This window comes from Polyergus mexicanus, unplaced genomic scaffold, assembly GCF_030449975.1.
Source record: "Polyergus mexicanus isolate NDT 795.1 unplaced genomic scaffold, iyPolMexi1.0 SCAF_24, whole genome shotgun sequence".
NCBI classification, from domain to species: Eukaryota; Metazoa; Arthropoda; class Insecta; order Hymenoptera; family Formicidae; genus Polyergus; species Polyergus mexicanus.
This window is the reverse complement of record NW_027223344.1, coordinates 5,193,667-5,212,904: the sequence shown is the minus strand read 5'-3', so window position 1 is coordinate 5,212,904 and position 19,238 is coordinate 5,193,667. Positions and strand designations below refer to the sequence as shown.

Below are 19,238 nucleotides of genomic sequence, written 5' to 3'. Positions count from 1 at the left end.
CGGTATTATGACCGGTCGTTCCAACATTCTGATTAACACCATAAACATATTATACTATGTTGGAACCATATACTTGTCATAATTATAGAATTTCTCGATCTATATTATCTAAAATCGTATCTAAAAATATATTGTAGTTAAAAACATGAGTTATCTTATTTCAAGTTCCTCACCTATTTATAATCACGTCAAAAAACCGTCAGTCTAGTGGATAAAAAGTTAAAAAAAAAAAAAATTTATGTTATACGAAGATCAAATTCATCGAATTATTTAATTCAATACTACTATTTGCAAATGGAGATAAAAGAGAGAATTTATGAGGTAAATCTTTGATGTACTTTTGGTACTAAAAGTTACTCTTCTTTAAAATTATTGACATATTTACAAGCTTGTTATGTAAAATAATATTATTCATGACTAGCAATATGATTAAATGTGTCAGCTATTATATTTAAAATTAATAGTGATCTCTCTCTCTCTCTCTCTCTCTCTCTCCCTCTCTGTACGTTAAAAAAAGCATTTCTCGCAACAAGAAATATCCATAGCCTATATTATTGAATTATTCTTTTGAATATATCGTGCCAAACATATCAACAAGAAATATATACATATATATGTATATATTTATTTATTTATTTATATTTTGAAATCTGCTTATTTCAATGCTATTCACACGCCTAACATTACCTTATCGCGTTTAGCAAACATAGAGAAGTGCAAGTGCAACGTTAAGAAATGCATTTTAACGAATATATAATATAAATATTTTGCGGTTAAATATCAATGCTTATGCAAAAATATCTACGCAGTCTGACTTCAAAGTCATTCGATCATCTTTAACTTTTTTGAATATGTGTTTAGTATTCAATATTATCACTATTCTTCATTATATTTATTTTCTATCATGTATGTATAATTTTTATTCTACCTTCAACCTCTAGAACAATCTTAAGCAATGTCATATATTTCTAAATAGAAAAATTTCATCGATATATATTTTTTTTTTTTATAAGTTCTAATATGAAAGAATTGAATAATGACTGCAATGATTAAAGAAATGGCATTGCTACGGATCTCTTAATAGCCAAGGTTAATAGAATTCATTAAAAAATGATCTCTCTCCCTTCTCCCCCCCCCCCTCTCACTCACTCTCTCTCTCTCTCTCTCTCTCTCTCGATCTATTTATCGCATGTCTTCAACGCTTGCATCAGCATCCTTGTGCGCATACCTACGAGCGGCGTTTCTCTCTTCCTGATCATGACGAGGCGAAGTATATTTAGACGGACCTCGTCCTTCATATCGGTTTGTCAAACTAATTCATAGAAATTTCGGTCTGCCGGAAGAAATTATGATCGGTGGTGACCTAGACCTTTCGATGTTGAATGCGTACACCATCCGTAATTTGCATCTCATTAATGTTTATTTTATTTTGCGCGCGCGTTCTCTCGTCTCATCAATGACACGCGACTTGTTTACGCGATAAATAGGTTCCCAGAAGTAACACTTTCTGGGATTCCCTTTTCTCATATTGGGCGGTATAAAAAAAAAAAAAAGACAGGTAAATAATGAGATGTTGATGTGTATCTCGTGGTGTACAACGAACAGCGGACAAGTTTTCTAATTCGCAATTCGCGAAAAAACTATGTTAACAAGCGATCATGAGTCGTTAATTCATTGAATGTCATTTTTTCTTTGAAGATGCGGGTTTATGGTAATTATAAATTTCTAGAACATCTTGCATATATATTTCTGCCGCTCTTTTATTTTATACTTTAATATAATATATCTATAATTTATAGATTATATAGGTTTCTTTATCAATTTTCTTCGCAAAATAATAATATTAATAATACTATTTTATAGCGCGATATTCAATATAAGGTAAAATGATATTTGTATATTATACTTTATTATAAATCATGAAACACACAAAATATTTATAATACGGATTAATTATTTGTGTAATGATGATTGCAATATTATTAACGCATTAAACATGAATTCCGATTAACTTTACAAGATTTGTCACGGAGAATGAAGCTATTTTACAAAACGATCATTGCCTCGTTTCAATTGGTTCTCTAATGATAATTTATATAATTTTTGTGTATTGGTTAGATTTTGGATGTATTGGGTTAAGTAAAAAGTCATTGCGTATTTTTGCAACAGATGGCATTAGTTCAGTTTTGGCAGTACTAGAGTCATTCACACATATGTTTGTCATATATCGTTTAACAGCTGACGGTTTAAGCTTCATTCTAAAAAAAAAATTGAGCGATTTGGTTGAGTTTTTTAGATTTTACATCAAGTTGAAGATGGAAGACCAAACTGTGCATTTTCGCCATATTTTACTGTTTTACTTCTGTAAAGGGAAGAACGCGCGTCAAGCTTGTGAAAAATTGCGTAAAGTTTACGGTGACGATACTCTACAACGTCAGTGCCAAAACTGGTTCAAGAAATTCCGCGCTGGTGATTTTGATCTCAAAGATGCTCCTCGGTCAGGAAGGCCCACCGAGGTTGATGACGACAAAATAAAGGCATTGATCAAGTCAAACCCACGTTACACGACACGAGAGATTGCAGAAACATTGAAGATCAGTCAAAAAAGTGTTCACGTCCACCTAAAGAAGCTGGGATACGTAAGCAAGCTCGATATTTGGATTCCTCATGAACTCAAAAAAGTTCATTTGACAGCGCGTATAAACATCTGCGATATGCTCATGAAACGTGAAGAAAACGATCCTTTTTTGAAACGAATGATAACTGGTGATGAGAAGTGGATTGTTTACAACAATGTGGAACGCAAACAGTCTTGGTCCCGACGTGATGATTCGCCTCAAACGACTTCAAAAGCAGAACTTCATCAGAGGAAGGTTATGCTCTCAGTGTGCTGGGATTAGAAGGGTGTGGTGTTTTTTGAGCTCCTACCAAGGAACCGAACATTCAATTCGGATGTGTACTGTCGGCAATTGGACAGTTTGAACGAATCTGTCATCCAGAAACGTCCGGAGCTCGTCAATCGTAAAGGAGTTGTGTTCCATCACGACAACGCGAGACCACACACATCTTTGGCGACCCGTCAAAAATTATTGGAGCTTGGATGGGATGTGTTGCCCCACCCAGCATACTCGCCTGACCTTGCGCCGTCAGACTTCCACTTGTTTCGCTCTCTTCAAAACTCCTTGCGTGGAATAACGTTAAATTCAGATGAGGCGGTAAATCAGCACCTTGTTCAGTTTTTCGCCAATAAAGACAGGTCTTTCTACGAACGGGGAATTATGAAGCTCACCGAAAGATGGCAAAGGGTCATCGAACAAAACGGAAAATATTGTATATCATTGATTGATCTTTGTTCTTTATATAAATAAATGACTTTGAAAAACATACAAAAAATACACAATGACTTTTTACTCAACCCAATATATTATAGCCCTGAAGGTGCGCCCGATATATAGCATTCGAAATATTAAATTTGATCTACTGAGATATTCAGTATTCTCAACGCAGAGGATATCATTATCAATCATTTCAGCACCCTGTAGACATAGAGCGTGACTGTATCATCTTACTTCTTACGACTTACATCTTTTTCCGCTAAAGGCATCCGAAGTATGAAAAGCGTAACTGCGAGCGCGGTCCTCCTAAAACTCTGCACCGACGAGGAAGGATCGTCGGCAAGTAACCACGTGGTTATTCCTCGCGACAGTATCAAAACCGCGCGACTGTTATCACCGGTATCCGAGAGCCGATGGTTCTCTCACCGTTTTTCTCGATACCACGCGCGCACACCAACACAGATTTTCACCTCCTCCAACCACCAGGCGTTTTAATCGGAGACGCGTCTCCACCGCCCCTGGTCCGTTTTCTCAAACACTTGCACGCGCACTTGTTGTTCCTCATTTGTCCGACACTTCCGGTACCATGTGCCACCCTCACCGTCGTAGTCGGTTTTACGAATCGTTGAAAACACTGTTCGATCACTGCGAATTCTTCTTTCGTTCGATTAATATTATATTTATATTATAATTGAAGCGAACACATATGAATATAATATCAAAGCTTAAACGAAAATTGCGTTGGACGTGTAGGCTCTGTGTTACGCGTGAGATCTATAAATGATCTATAAATTATTTATTTATTTATTTTTTTTTTTTTGCAGAAGGAAAGACAGTGGAACGAACGGTGCTCGCGCTATCGGTAAGTGTGTTATCTTTTGTCCAAATAGCAACGAACAATAGTTCGTTTATCATGCTTCTCCTCTCTTCTCTCCGTTTTTTGGTTCCTCTGCATCGCACTTCGCGACTGAAAAATAATTATCGATCGCGATTTCGATGAACGTTCACCGTATCGATTATTCTTAGATGATTTTCCACGATTTATCACTTTTACTCTCGATTGTATTAATTTTTTGTATTAACACTCAATATTTTTTCTCGTCTTTAATATCAAATAGCGTCTCGCTCGGAATCATATAATTTCTCCATAACATTGGAAAAATCATTGTCATAAAATCTCGAAATAATACGCGAGTATATTTTCGATCGATCAACGAAGAGCTATCGTTCACATTCTTCTCTGTCAAATCAATAACTAATCTACTCGTCTATATAACACTTAATTCATTGCGTTAATGTTATTGCGATTACCACGTGATGCGTCTGTACATAATAATGAATATTATACAATCACTTGCTCTATGATCATCACCACTCGCCTAAGATCAGGTAAGGATTTTTTAGTCTGGTGAATCATTTTGTGTAAATCATTCAAAACTCTTCTGATTACAAATATTCTTCAAGAATTGTTCACATTTAAGATAACAAAATATCTCAAACTAATTTCATCGATCACTTTGTTGAAAATTTCAATTGATACATCGATCGTCGTATATTGCCAGATCCAGTTTCTCCTTTTTTTCTTCACGAGATTTCATGCAAATGCACGTGTTCGTACGCGCGCGAATTTTCCTCCACAAGTGTGTGTGTGAATCAAAATGGCAGTCAGTCGAGCGACGGTTAGATAATATCCTTTTTCTCTCATTTATTTCGTTTAATAGAAAGTCTCGCGGTCACCGAACTATGATAGAGAGATTCCAAAATCGAACATCAAAGGAAAATAATATCAAAAGCGCCACTTATCGTAACTTATTTTCGCAATAATTTTAACCGCGAATTTTGAGATTTCGCAAAATAGTCTTTTTCTCTCTCTCTTTTTTTTATAAGTGCGAATCCGGCCGTGATTTAAGTCAGTTCTGTTTAATCTTTCTTTTAAAAATGGCAGTGTCTCTCGTTAAATTAAAGCGGGCAGTGCTTTGTGTCGTTCGGCTTCACCGTCGAGGTCTCTCTTCCGATTTCTTCTTTCGTTAATCTCGCTCGTTGTTTTGGAAACGCGCATGCCCGACCCGGAAAGGATCCGCGTATGACTTTGGCCGTGGTCGTCGAGCTTGGAGGAAGAAATGCACGGCGGCGGGCAAGGCAAAAGAGCTTTTCATCGACGTGCTCCTGTTCGCTTTTATAATTGGCAGTGTTTTCGTTTCGAGATCAGAGTAGCGGTGGATCGTTTCACGTTTGACACGCTGGCGCGCGTCTAAACGTCATCATCGGACGTCGGTTTAACCGATGCGCGGAGGAATTAGTCCGCGCGTGATAGTTGGATCTGCGATACTCTAAATGCACATGGCGTAGCGTTCTAAGCGGCGAGGTTTACGTAAATGGTAGCGAAAGAGAAAGAGAGAAGAAGAGATACACAGTAGACGGAGAAAGAAAATCACGGCGCTGAATTTTCTCGCTCGATGGCACTTCCGGTTCGAGTACTTTCTCTCTCCTCAGCGAGCGTTTTTCTGCAAGGACTTGGCAGTCGTATCGATCGATCGGTTGGTTCTCTCAATCTATCGAAGATCTCAAATTAAAAGTTGGAAATCTGAGGATGGCGTATCGAGGACGGCGTATCGGTGACTATCTCTTCGGCTATCGATGACTTCGCTTCGCTCGTCGCCGATCGCGTAATCGATCTTATGGACCAGCTGATTACGTCGCGATCTTATACAAATTTCACGATCGGCCTCGTGACGCTAGAACGCCATGGGACGATGGTCACGTGTCGGGGGCAACGTCCGCAGCCGATAATTCTGGAATTGTCCGAGCGCGATTCGATTTCTCGCGCTACCACCACCTTCTTCACCTCCGACAGAGTTTGACGTTTCTCTTTGCCTCCTCGCCTCGCCGACCTTTCGAATCGACGCGCGGCACCACTCCGTGACCTCTGGTGGAAAAAGTGGAGCGAGGGATTCGGCCGGGTCGTGTGCGAACGTCACACACTCGGGTGGCGCGCCGAAACCGAGTGGCAGGTTGTCGTAGGTCACACACACACAGACACATACACACGTACGTACACAGACGCACACGCGAACCGTAACTTGCTGCCTGTCGCGAGAGACCGTCCTGCTTCCGGTTCCTCTCTCTTTCTCTCTCTCTCCCTCTCCCTATTCCTCTCGATGCACGCACACGTGGGGATCGAGCGCGCGCAATCCTTGAAGGAGGAAGGGCGGGCCACGGATCGAAATTCTGCACGATCGATGCCGATTATTGTCCCTTTATCCGCACTACCGGGTTCACCACTGAAATCTGTCCGCGTGCGTGCGTCGCCGCGGGGATGATGCGTCGTCCGTACACGTGTGCGCGTGTACGCGCGCGGGCATGCAACGTGTGTCACCGCCGTCGTGTCGGAAGGAGGTGTAAAATCGCCGAGTGTTGTGTCGAGCTGAGTTGGCTTCGACAAAGTAGGGCGACGACTGGGACAGCGGCCACGGGCACCGGCGCTGCCTCGCTCTCGCGCTCACCGACGACGAGCGAGAACCCGCGGCGCGCCGTGCAGTGGATGGAGTCGTGGAAGTGGAAGAGAGAACCCTCCTCGCGCGCGTAAAACGGCAGCAACCGCCGCGCTCTGCGCTCCACGTTCTCCAGTAGGGGAACTTCTGACGCCGCGTCGCGTTGCGCCGCTGCTGCAACAAGCCGCGCCGCCATCCACACCGCGAAGCCGAAATCCACGCTCCCGTCGCGATTTTTTATCGCACGAGTAGCGCAATTGCGTGAAGAGTAATCATGACGCAAAAGCCAGGTATCCAGGGTGTGATGAGCATCCTTCGCGAGCATTTTATTCTAAGATCGCATGACAAATGATACGATAAAATGATAATAAAATATACTGGGCCATTTCTCTCTCTATGATGTCTCTTAATATTTTAAGTAACGTTCAATTTCTGAAAATAGGAGAAAAAATTCTTATTTTGAGACAACTAAAGTGTTTTAATTAAATTAATAATGAATTATCTTCGAATAATCATTTGCTATTAAATTCGTTTTACAAATCTCGAATTTATAAATCAATTTTGATTTAGCGATATTTGGTTATTACGTATGGCGGAGTAATAAGATTTCTTTCTCCGAAGAAATTGATCGACATGTACAATTTGTGAACTCTAGTTCATCAAATATTGTCTTTCTATGTCGCGACCTTCTACCTTCGGTATTGCGGATGATGCTCCATTTTCGCGGTCAGCTGATCGACGCTCCCTCGATTATCGAACCGATAAGGCTTTATTTAACTGTGAAAAAGTCTCATGAGCTTCGAATATTTTTTTTTCTCGCATCAATCAGTCGTAAAACAGATGTCTCGTTTAATTTTAACATTGATGTATTCTCTTGTTTAATATCTTGTTTATTTATTTACTTAATAATGATCGTAACAGCTATTTCAATATAACTTTATATTATTTTTATATATTTATACATTACAATTTATATAAATCCATCTCGATAAATGTTGGCAAATTGTTCTTAAATAGATTTTAAAATAATAATATGAGATATCTTTATGTTCACGGATAAGCTGAAAAATTGTTACGCGGTTGACATCGTTACTGCAATCAGAGAACATCATTTTATTCACCGTATTTCTCTCTCGATATGATAACAATTTATGATGCTAATATATTTCATCTGATATTTCGATGGCAACAGCAATTACGCGCATGAATATGTATCATCTCCTTATTACATTTATCGTCAATAAAACTTTGCATATTGCCTTTGTTTTTGTATCTTTATAAATATCTCTAGAGAACGTGCGGTTGGTATATATCATATATATATATATATTGTATATATGTATGTATTCTCTAATTTTATATGTAAAAAATTATATTCCGCTACACGGCATTTCTCTTTGAAACTTGTCGATATTACGATGTGCCCGAATGTATTACGGTATCATGTTTTCATGGTAAACACGACCATCTAAATCGGATTAAATTATCGATTATTCTTATTGTTACAAATTCACATTGTTGGTAGAGTTGTAGTTTCAAAGTATTTTTTTGTGGCAAAAAATATTGCGAAGAAGAAAGATCGATTATTACGGACAAAAATGTATTCTCTAATTTATCTCATTGTACGATTATTAAAATTAATCTCGTACTTTATACACATGTGCAAATTATCATTTATATGTCAGGTGTACAACTTTGCTTCCGCCGTTTTCCTATAGATGGCTTTAGCGGTAAGTAGTGGTCGAAATAAATAGATCATAGACGTCATGCGATAAACTTGGGCATCTGTCAACATAACCCCATAGTCGATTTGTGTTTGCATCGTAAAGTTATTCTCGATTGAAAATGTCAGTTTACGAACCAAATTCTCCTCATTTGCGGGAGGTTTTAATTTTCTGTTTCAATATGAAGAAATCTGCGGCTGAGGCTCATCGAATGCTCTCAAATACTTATGGCGAAGCCGCTATTAGTGAAAGAACGTGTCGCGAGTGGTTTCAACGCTTCGAGAACGGTGATTTTCACGTCGAAGACCGGCATAGCGGTGGAAGAGAGAAGGTTTTCGAAGATGCAGAATTGGAGGCATTACTTAACGAAGACTCGAGTCAAAGTCAAAAAGAATTGGCACGATCATTGGGAGTGATTTAACAAGCAATAACCAGTTTTTTACAATAAAGCCTCGAATTTCGGGAAAAAAAACGGTGGAAGCAAAGTTGTACACCTAATATTTAGAATAGGATATAAAGAGTTAATAGGCGTTTGGGAAATACGAATACTCTTTTGCCCTTTCTTGTGATTATAAATGTGGAATTACTATGTTTGTCGATATTTCCATTTTTCGACTTGTGTGCTACAAATGATTCCTCTGAGGAAAACAAGATTCAGCCGTTGTGTTCGAAATCAAAAGAGAAAGCCACACGCTTACGAGCAATACACCCGTGTGACAACTCTTCTGACTCCGCACGCATTCTTGTTATTCTTTTACAGTCTAGGACACGATGTGTTCGATAATCGAAAAACTTTCACCTCGCTCCGCCCGTGGCCACGCGTGATCTTCGCGTATTTTGCTTTTGGCACGTGTCCTGCCGTATATACGACATCTTTCGATCAACTCGTTGCGCAAAAATGTTACTGAAATTATATTCGCGCGTTCTTCGTTCTCCAAATAATCCGTCGAGATCTCAAACCTCGATATATATATATATACATATATGTATTACACGATCATTTCGGCATTCAACGTCTGATGCGATGATTTGTTTCCTACCGTCTTTACGGAATGATATGAGTGTTCCAGGATAGACGAGCCAGCGCAGAATAACACGTATATGTGGATGCGTTTAGCATTATGTAATTTTGTATAGTAATATCTCTCGTTTCGCGGATTTCTCTAACAACAAAAGCATCATACAAACGTTTCTCAGAAATCTTACAATGAACATATTGAGAATATTAATACACATTTGAAACACTTATTGTAATATATAAAATCTATTTTAGTCATGGATTCTTTCAATAAATCTATAAAATTTATTTGGAATAGGATAAAATTTGGAGACAAAATAATTTGGATAACCTTTAAAATATGCATCGAAATTCAATGAAATATTTACGACAATGTGAAATTCCGCGAAATTTCTCATTAATCCGATATTTAAATAATATTATTTGAGAAAGAAGGAAGGTGAGAGAGAGATTTTTCCACGAATTCAATTATAGAAATCAAATTAGAAATCAAAGGTTGCAGCGCACAAAGTGAGTAGTATTTAATGTAAGTAGATTTTGTATAATTGAATTTGATTATTTTCTCTTCAATTGGAATTATACATATATAATCTTATAACTCAAAATATAGAAATCTAGATAAATATAGAAATCTATTAGGTGTACAACTTTGCTTCCGCCGTTTTTTTCCCCGAAATTCGAGGCTTTATTGTAAAAAACTGGTTATTGCTTGTTAAGTCACTCCCAATAATCGTGCCAATTCTTTTTGACTTTGACTCGAGTCTTCATTAAGTAATGCCTCCAATTCTGCATCTTCGAAAACCTTCTCTCTTCCACCGGCTATGCCGGTCTTCGACGTGAAAATCACCGTTCTCGAAGCGTTGAAACCACTCGCGACACGTTCTTTCACCAATAGCGGCTTCGCCATAAGTATTTGAGAGCATTCGATGAGCCTCAGCCGCAGATTTCTTCATATTGAGGCAGAAAATTAAAACCTCCCGCAAATGACGAGAATTTGGCTCGTAAACTGACATTTTCAATCGAGAATAACTTTATGATGCAGACACAAATCGACTATGAGGTTATGTTGACAGATGCCCAAGTTTATTGCATGACATCTATGATCTATTTATTTCGACCACTACTTACCGCTAAAGCCATCTATAGGAAAACGGCGGAAGCAAAGTTGTACACCTAATAGATAAATATTATAGATAATATTGTAAATAAATTGAAATTTAATTTTTTTTAAATATAACGAACGCATTAATACTAATCTACTAAATTAATAATAATTATTTCAAAGTGATATTTCGTACAAATATTATTTGATTCTTGTACACTTGATTTTGTATAATAAATTTTCTCATAATATGGTTCCATCTCCGGCGTTGACATTGTGACGAAGTAAACATAGTGTTTATTCTAAAGTAAATCTCTGTGCGATTGCTTAAGTGTTTAATATTAACGAACAAGAATGAGCGGCGAAAAAAATGCAGCGAGCGACAAGTTTCCCGCGAAGGTCATTTGGCGATAAATCAGTCCGCGTTAATGATCAAAGAAAAACTTTATTAACGATCGGATGCGTAATTTTACAAACTCGACTACGTATAATGTGTCGTTGTCAAGAAAGAAATAGTTTACGCGAGACACGATGAAACGTCGTCATCGATCGGCATAAGATTTACAATGTATATCTTTTTTTTTCTTTTTTTCTTTAGAAAACTTTTCTCAAGGATTCATGCGAACGCCGTATCCATAGTCTCCTTCGGAATGAAATCAAGTCCTTGTTTTCTCGCGTCTTCCGCGGAAGATAGTCCTGTCGGTAGGAGGAATAGTCCTGTCACAAAAGAGAGCCGACGAAGGCCAGCTATCAGGATAACTCCTTGGACTGTAAAGTCGCAAGGACAAATACATGCACAAATTTTTCGCGACGTTGCCATGACCTCAAAAAATAACCCGCGCTTTTTTCTCTTTTTCTTTTCTTTTTCTCGCTCTATCGTAGTTACATTGCAATTACATTGTAATTACATTCGCTTGTAGATAAGCCTAACTATTGCAAAACGGTGAAGCATAGGCGAGAATTTATTACACTTGTATAATTTTTTAGCGCTACTGTGTGTATATCTCTTTTCTTCTTGAAATTTTCGCGTAGAGATAAATTGTGAATTATATGATATAATTGCAAGCACAAATTTGTGAGAGAAAAATAATTTTTATACATTCGAACAAAGTAAATAAATAAATAAATGTCAGAAATATTTATTCTTAGACAACATCGATTTAATCGAATATTTAAATTACATGTAATACTTCTTTCGCACATTTAATTTGCTCTAATATATTTCAATATATATATACAGGGTGTCTCATTTTAAAAGATCCACTCAAATATCTCAGAAACACTGCGTTAAATCGAAAAATGTTTCAAACAAAGTTGCGTGGCTTCAAGGGGGCCATAAGATGGTGACAATGATTTGACCTTGAAAAATCATTTGAAGGTCATGTAAAGGTCAACTTTAAAATCTTAAACGGAAACCCCCATTTTTTATTTAGTATTCTTGTAGCTGACATCGAGAGCTTTCCAAAACACTATAATAAAGTAATTTTTCATTAAGTACTTTTTGAGTTATTTTATATTTTAATCTGACATATTTTGATATAAAAAAATAAAATATTTCGTAAAATATTCAGTTTTCGATAATTTTACCGCAATACTTCTATGTACAGAATAATGAGACAAATCAATTAGTATAAAAAAAAATTGTTTTTAAGAAAATTATTTACAATGTATTTTTTTAAACAATTATTTTTTTTAAACAATTATATATATATATATATATATATATATATATATATATATATATATTTAATATTATATTTAAGCATTAGATATTTGACATACTACACGTTTTGATAATTTAATTTAATTATAATTTTTTTTTTCTCATTCACAAACGTTTTTACATATAAAGTGTTGTATTGAAAATTATTTTCTCGTTGTTCATCAAAACAACTTGTCGGGCGACAAGTCAGAGACGTCGATTCTCGTGTTCGCGATTTTAATCATGATCGCGACGGAATGTCGTGCGCACAAATAGGCGAGGACTGTTTCGGATCGCGATCTTGCCCAGATAACCTTTCAGCGCACAAATATTCGTAACCAGGTTAGGTCGTTCGGCTGATCTCTTCGTCATTTCGGCACATATTCGGATCGACTATTGTTTGTTCGAACAATCTATTTCCGCCGGATACACTTTCATTATTGTCTAACAATCCGCTAGTTTCTGTCCTTGTCATTTCGTTATAGGAAGTATGTCAGTCGATTCCGCGATTAACAATAGCATTTATATTAGGCGGGACAAAGCACACACAATTATGCGTTCTTAAAATTCTTAACCAACCTCTTTTTCGCCCTCGTTCAACGACCACGATGGCGCATAATCGCGGACGTTATCTCGCAACGGAATTATACACTCGGGATTATACAACTTTCCTTTTTTTACTTAGGTTAGCTGGTGTGTGAAAAAAATCTGTGATCACAGTCTAAATATATTATAAAGTATTGAGAAAAGAAGAATCACTTATAATCATAGATATGTATAATCTTAACAAATTAATCGCAACAACGAATTTATTTCCATTGCTATTGCACGCGCGCGCGTTACTATTTAAATCAAATTAATTTTAGTTAAATAAATAAATAAATTTAAATAAATTAAATTAAACTCAATAAGAACGGTGGATTAAAATATTTAAACAAACGCTCTTAATAAAATTCCGATATATATATATATATATATATATATATATATTTGGAATCGTGCGAGGTTTTATATCATCGTAAGTCTATCAGCGAAGGCGGAAGTGGAAGAAAGTTCGTCCGATCAGACCGTGCGGCGGTCGTTTCGTGGGAAGGCATCAGAGCTCTCCGGTATATACGGACGTTTCACTCTCGACGAGTTGCTTGGATAACGGGTCTCCGCTCACGACGGCGGCGGCGGCGGCGGCGGCCGAAGCAGGCGAGGAAGAAGGGAAAGTAGTTCTGTGAGTCAGTGGGGCTTGCGGTACCCCGTACACGGACGTCCAACGGTTGTTAAAGCGGCGGACTTCGGGATTCGCCGCGATCGATCGATCGATCTATCGATCGATCAATCGATCCCTCATCGTGCAACGGTAATCCAAATCGACCGCGCTGCTCTTTGTCCGAATATATGTTTTAAAATTTTAAACAATTGAATTTTTTTGTTTTTTTTTGTTTTTTTTTTTTTTATGCATATAACAAGTCGCCTTAAAAATTCGTATTTTGAAAAAAAATTGAGATTATGCGGAATACAATCTGTATTTGAAAAAATGTTATTTTGAAAAGTAAAACTATTGAAAAAGTTTCATCTGTACAACGTGATACAATTTTTTTCATTTTTTTTCATCTTTTTTTTTTACGGGCAATAAGCTCTTCAATTAATTTCTTTCTATGTTGATATTTAAAAAAAATGGGTTAATAGAAGCGATTTTTTTTTTTTTAGACAAAATTACTATATATTTTCGCTTTAGAAATGACAAAAAACTCGTGTCGCGTTATTTTCATACTATCTAATAGAGAAAGGCATTGACAGGATAAAAGTATTTACGAATTTTAATTGCCATAATGATTATTTTCAAAATTGATTGCTACCTGTATAAAAATGTAAAAGTGTTTGGAATTGGCTTTGGTTTAACCTGTTTGTCCGCTTATGAATTACATATCCATGCGCATACGTTATGCACATATGTAGTTATATAATTAGATATATCGCAGGGCAATTTATAATATAATTGGAATGCGCGAGAGAATACATATCAATATATATGTGTTTACGAAGACAAGTTTTCTAATCGTGTAAATGAAATTATTCGTGCACATCATTGTTGAAATATCGGAATCAAATTTGCAAGAATGCAAATTTCATAAAAGAATGCACAGTTTTTTTTTACGATACATCCACGCGAGACAATGCATAATTAAAAGCGGGTATATGAAGCGACAATGAAAACTTGATATCGTCGACGAGCAAAATGTTGATAATAATGAATCTGTCTTTCTCGATTACGCATTCAAACAGATTATAAGGCCGATTATCGGAGATATCGGGGGCGGCGTACTGTTTCGTGTAATTGATGGCGGAGTGATTAAACGGAGATATTAGTAATATGTAACGGATAACGCTTGTTATATAACGAGCAACGAGAACACGTTACATGCGCGTGATACTGGAAATACAAGATAATTATTATAACTCATTGAGAGTGCAAGGGAAATGAAAGGTTATGTGTCGTGCAAAGTCGCCGGTCGGAGAAACCGGCGCTTTCAATGTTAGTAATCTTTTCCAGCGATTCCGCCTTTCACACAGCCGAATAGAGCGACGATTATTCCGAGATTATCAGACATCGTCGCAACCCATGTCGTGACGTCGGCAACATATCGAATTAGAAATTATCAACGCGAAGTTAAAACCTGTTTACACATACATCTCGTAATAGTTAATGTTATATATTCGCGATTGCGAAATATGTTGAGATATGTATATGTATTGTATATATGCGTATACAATTTGGCGTTTTAAACGACGAAAATAATAGGGTTGCACGAAATACCAAGACAAGATTTTAAATTAATTATCAAGACAATGCCAAAACAAATTATCAAGATTCTTGATCTTATCGAGAAGTCTTGGTTTTTAAAAAAAGTTATCTAATTATTCCCGATCTCCGAACGGAGATTTTAATTAATATGGAAATAGGCGAGAAAGACAAAAGATTTTATTTATTGTTAGTAAATAAAAATATTTATAAATTTAAAAACTTTAAAAACTTTAAATTTAAAGAGTCTGCGCATCATTATCATTACACACTTTAATGTGACATAAAAATAGCGCAAATTAATTACTTTATATTACTTAATTTATAAAGTTTAATACTTATGTTTAAAAATATAGCTATCGTTTTTTGTTTTTCTGACAATATTTTATTTTTCATTGCTTTTAATCCAAATAAATCTTCATATGCTTTTTTACGATCTTTCTCTAAATGTTTTTTTTTTTTTTTAATCCAGTAGTGTTACTATTTTTCATTTTTATTTCTTTAGTCACATTTTCTTTTCGACATAATAAACATACGCCAATTTTTTCTTTGTTTCTTGTTTCATACTTAAAATAAGTTTTCTATGCGCATTGTTTAACTGCACTTACTTCCGAACTTTCATTATCACTTTCGGAAATGTTTGCATGTTCAGCGGAAGAACTTGGTTTTCGTTTTTAGACTGCGTCCGCACAATCGAGACGCGAGCATACGCGATAAAGAACAAACGAAAATCGTGCTCGGCGCTTCGGATAATAGAAGAAATCAGATATACTTATTATTTTCTGTTTTTTATCAAGCTGACAAATAATTTAGTGTTAAATAAAAACTGTTAATAAAAATCAAGGCGAGACAAGACGAGACAATATCTTTGATACAAAAATCCTCTCAAGACCGAGACAAGATTTAAAATTTTCAAGACCAATACAATATTTTTGCGAATATTGTCTTGTCTTGGGTCTCGTGCAACCCTAGAAAATAATGCTTCTTCCTTTTTAGATTTATATATGTATTAATAATTTATTTTTATTGCTTGATATTTTTTGTTGCTCGAATATCTTATATAAAATTCCATCGTTAAAATGTTTTTTTTTTTTTTTTTTTTTTAATATCATTTTATTAGTATTATAAATCGATTCGATTTTCTAATTGGTCAAAAAGCATATACATATAATGTCTTTCTAGAAATTTTCACATACACATCATATATGTTGATTTTATATAATTAATATAAACATGATAAACATGATCATACGCGCAACAAAAAGTTGTCTTTCCGTTTATCCGTTATAAAAATTTTCTGGGTAAGAATCAAGTTCGTTGATAGCGATCGTTTAAATTGTTTCATTCTTTTGTCGTGCTGTAGCACTTTTAACCCAAACGATTTCTAAATTCAGTAATAGAAATGCGAGCATGTATACATTATGTGTAAACATTAATGTGCGAGGTATTAAAAGTGTATTGCAATTACAGGAAATAAAACTAAAATTTGAAGAAATATATTTCAATATTATGTTCAGGAAGAAAACTTTCTCTCTATGTAGAATTCACGGATAAAATGAATTAATAATAAAAGGAAAATTATATTTGAAATATAATAATCATATGTATAACCATATTTTACTCTCTCTCTCTCTCTCTCTCTCTCTCTCTCTCTCTCTCTCTCTCTCTCTGTGAAGAGTATCTAAATATAAAATGTAAATCCGCTAAACTTATTTCGTTTTAATCTAACAAAGTTTTAATTATTTTATCTAACTTCTGTTCGATGTATATACAATCTTAAAATTTCATCAAATATTTATATAAAGTCGGTAATATTTGTTATTGCAATTTTGATTAATGATAATTATATGTTAGTTTACATATACAAATATAGTTTACATTCTAATTAGTAACGAACCGACACAGAATCGATAATAGTATTAATTCCAGCTAATTAATTACATTAATGAACGCGTTAAAAATATTAAATTAGAACCATCCTTCACTTTAATGCAGCGTGTATCGATATTGTTTGATGTAAAAGTTAACATCCCAGATAGCACAAGGATGTTCTTAGGACGTCCAAAGGGCATCCAGGACATACATGTAGGATATCCTCAGGATATCCCATTGTAATCCTCAGATCTCCTCTGGATGTCCTGAGGAAGAGTAAATGATGGCCGTATATTAACCTCTGGAGAATCCGGGGAGATCCTGTGGAACATTTTAAGGATTTTTATAGGATATGTTAGGGATATTTTTCGTATGTTTCAAGGAGCAAATTTTAAAATTTAAATATAAATTAAAATTTTGTTTTGTTATTTACTGCCAATATTAAAAATCTAATATTAAAAATAGTTCACCGTTCTTTAATATTTGAGGCTTTCGTGCTGTACATGAATATTTTAGGTTTGGCTCCCGGGTTTGAGTTGTGTAATATTTTCTAAACAATCCAATATCTGAATTCCCTATGTTGGGATTGCATCAGAAATTGAACTGATAAAAAATAATTACATTTGTAATTTCCTGTCAGTTGCTCTTTGCAAGCTTTATATAATTCTCATGACCAAATCTCAAATACGAGTTCGCGTATCGCATAGCGGTAAACAAACGAACTAGCGGTTGAATACTATTGTTTGTAAAATTTTTTGAATGTTGCGAACAGTAACATTTCTCATGAAATATTAAATAAATAATAATTTTGGATATATGAAAATGTGCGCATCAAATTCAATTATTAATATTAAACGAAATTAACGTTAACAATTAATTGCACATGTATATGTCCTCTGGAAATCCAAAAGACATCCAATATAATAGACAGGGCAGATATATCCTACAGACATCCGGGGGTTATCCAGTGGATATTTATAGAACATTGATACTTATTATAATACTTAAGATTTCTAAATTATATAAAATAGCCGACACAAACTAAAAATAATTATGTATGCATATTAAACTTTTATAAATATATTTATAATAATATCTTAAAACATCCTACAAATGTCCTGAACCGTCCCGGACATATTCAGGATGATCCTGAGGATGTTTTGTGCTGTCTGGGATTTACGCAATCGCAGTATAATGCTATTCGTCGATAATAAAGCGTACAAATAAAGCGTTCGATCGATTTACTCGAGTGTACAGATTGACAATTCGATCAAGGACCATCTTAGAATCACAACGATTCGTGTCGTTGCTCGCCGTGAGAACTCGCGTTTTAAGAAAATGTAAAGATGCGTTTGTTTTATAGGAGAACCAACGAATATTGTTTATAATACAATTAATCTCTCATTTATTTATTTGTTCCGAGATTATATAAAATAGAATTGGGTAGAATATTTAAAAAATATTCCGCCACTATTCCAAATCTTTACTTGAAAATTATCGATTATTCTCAATCAACGCAAAATAAAATAACATAAGCAATTAAAATCAAAAGATAAAAGATTTAAACAATTACTAAAATATATAAATTATTTGACTAATTATGTTATATGGATAAATTCTTCCAACAAAATCGTTTACCAGTCACGGATAAACATATTAAGACATATTAAAACGTATGAAATACAATATATATTTTGCAAGTCTTTTTAATCATTACTGATTGTATAGATAAAATTATGTCTATATTATAAACACATTCTCAGGGACTTCCTAAGACGAAGTGCGAATGCGTATATGAAACAGTATCTAAGCGTGTACATAAAGACGCGCACACAAATAGTACGAACGGCAGTTTCTCCGTCAGACAGTAATAAATATGGTTTGTATATTGCTGTTATTGTACATTGCATATTGGAGAAACCGCCTGTTTGGATTAACTTGAATTTAAACGTAAATACAGAAAGAGAAATATCATCGAAGGACGAGAGAGATGAGAGAATGAATGTGAAAAATAAAGAAATGGATAAGCAAATCCGTATGTTTCAAAGTTTAAGAAAACGAATAGACCGCAAGTTCATTAATCTTGTCCTAGATCACGAGACTATATTTTCCGAGGAATCTTGAGCGGCTCAGGTTTTCGAAAAACGCAGTTTCGAGCTATTTGAAAAATAATGTGAAATGATAAGAGAGAGAGAGAGAG

At 35.4% G+C, this 19,238-nt stretch overlaps 1 protein-coding gene and 1 long non-coding RNA gene across 2 annotated transcripts in view; one reads left to right on the top strand and one right to left on the bottom strand.

Moving 5' to 3' along the window:
• Positions 1 to 4,183, bottom strand: part of Hr4 (Hormone receptor 4) — a 70,024-nt gene extending 65,841 nt beyond the window's left edge. The window contains exon 1 of the mRNA XM_070313514.1: positions 3,584 to 4,183. The gene's annotated coding sequence lies outside the window, so the exon portion shown is untranslated. The remainder of the gene's footprint in view (positions 1 to 3,583) is intronic.
• LOC138943001 (uncharacterized) overlaps positions 1 to 19,238 on the top strand; it is a 130,395-nt gene that overhangs the window by 49,496 nt on the left and 61,661 nt on the right. The window contains exon 2 of the long non-coding RNA XR_011448406.1: positions 4,160 to 4,197. This is a non-coding gene — a long non-coding RNA (uncharacterized lncRNA). The remainder of the gene's footprint in view (positions 1 to 4,159; positions 4,198 to 19,238) is intronic.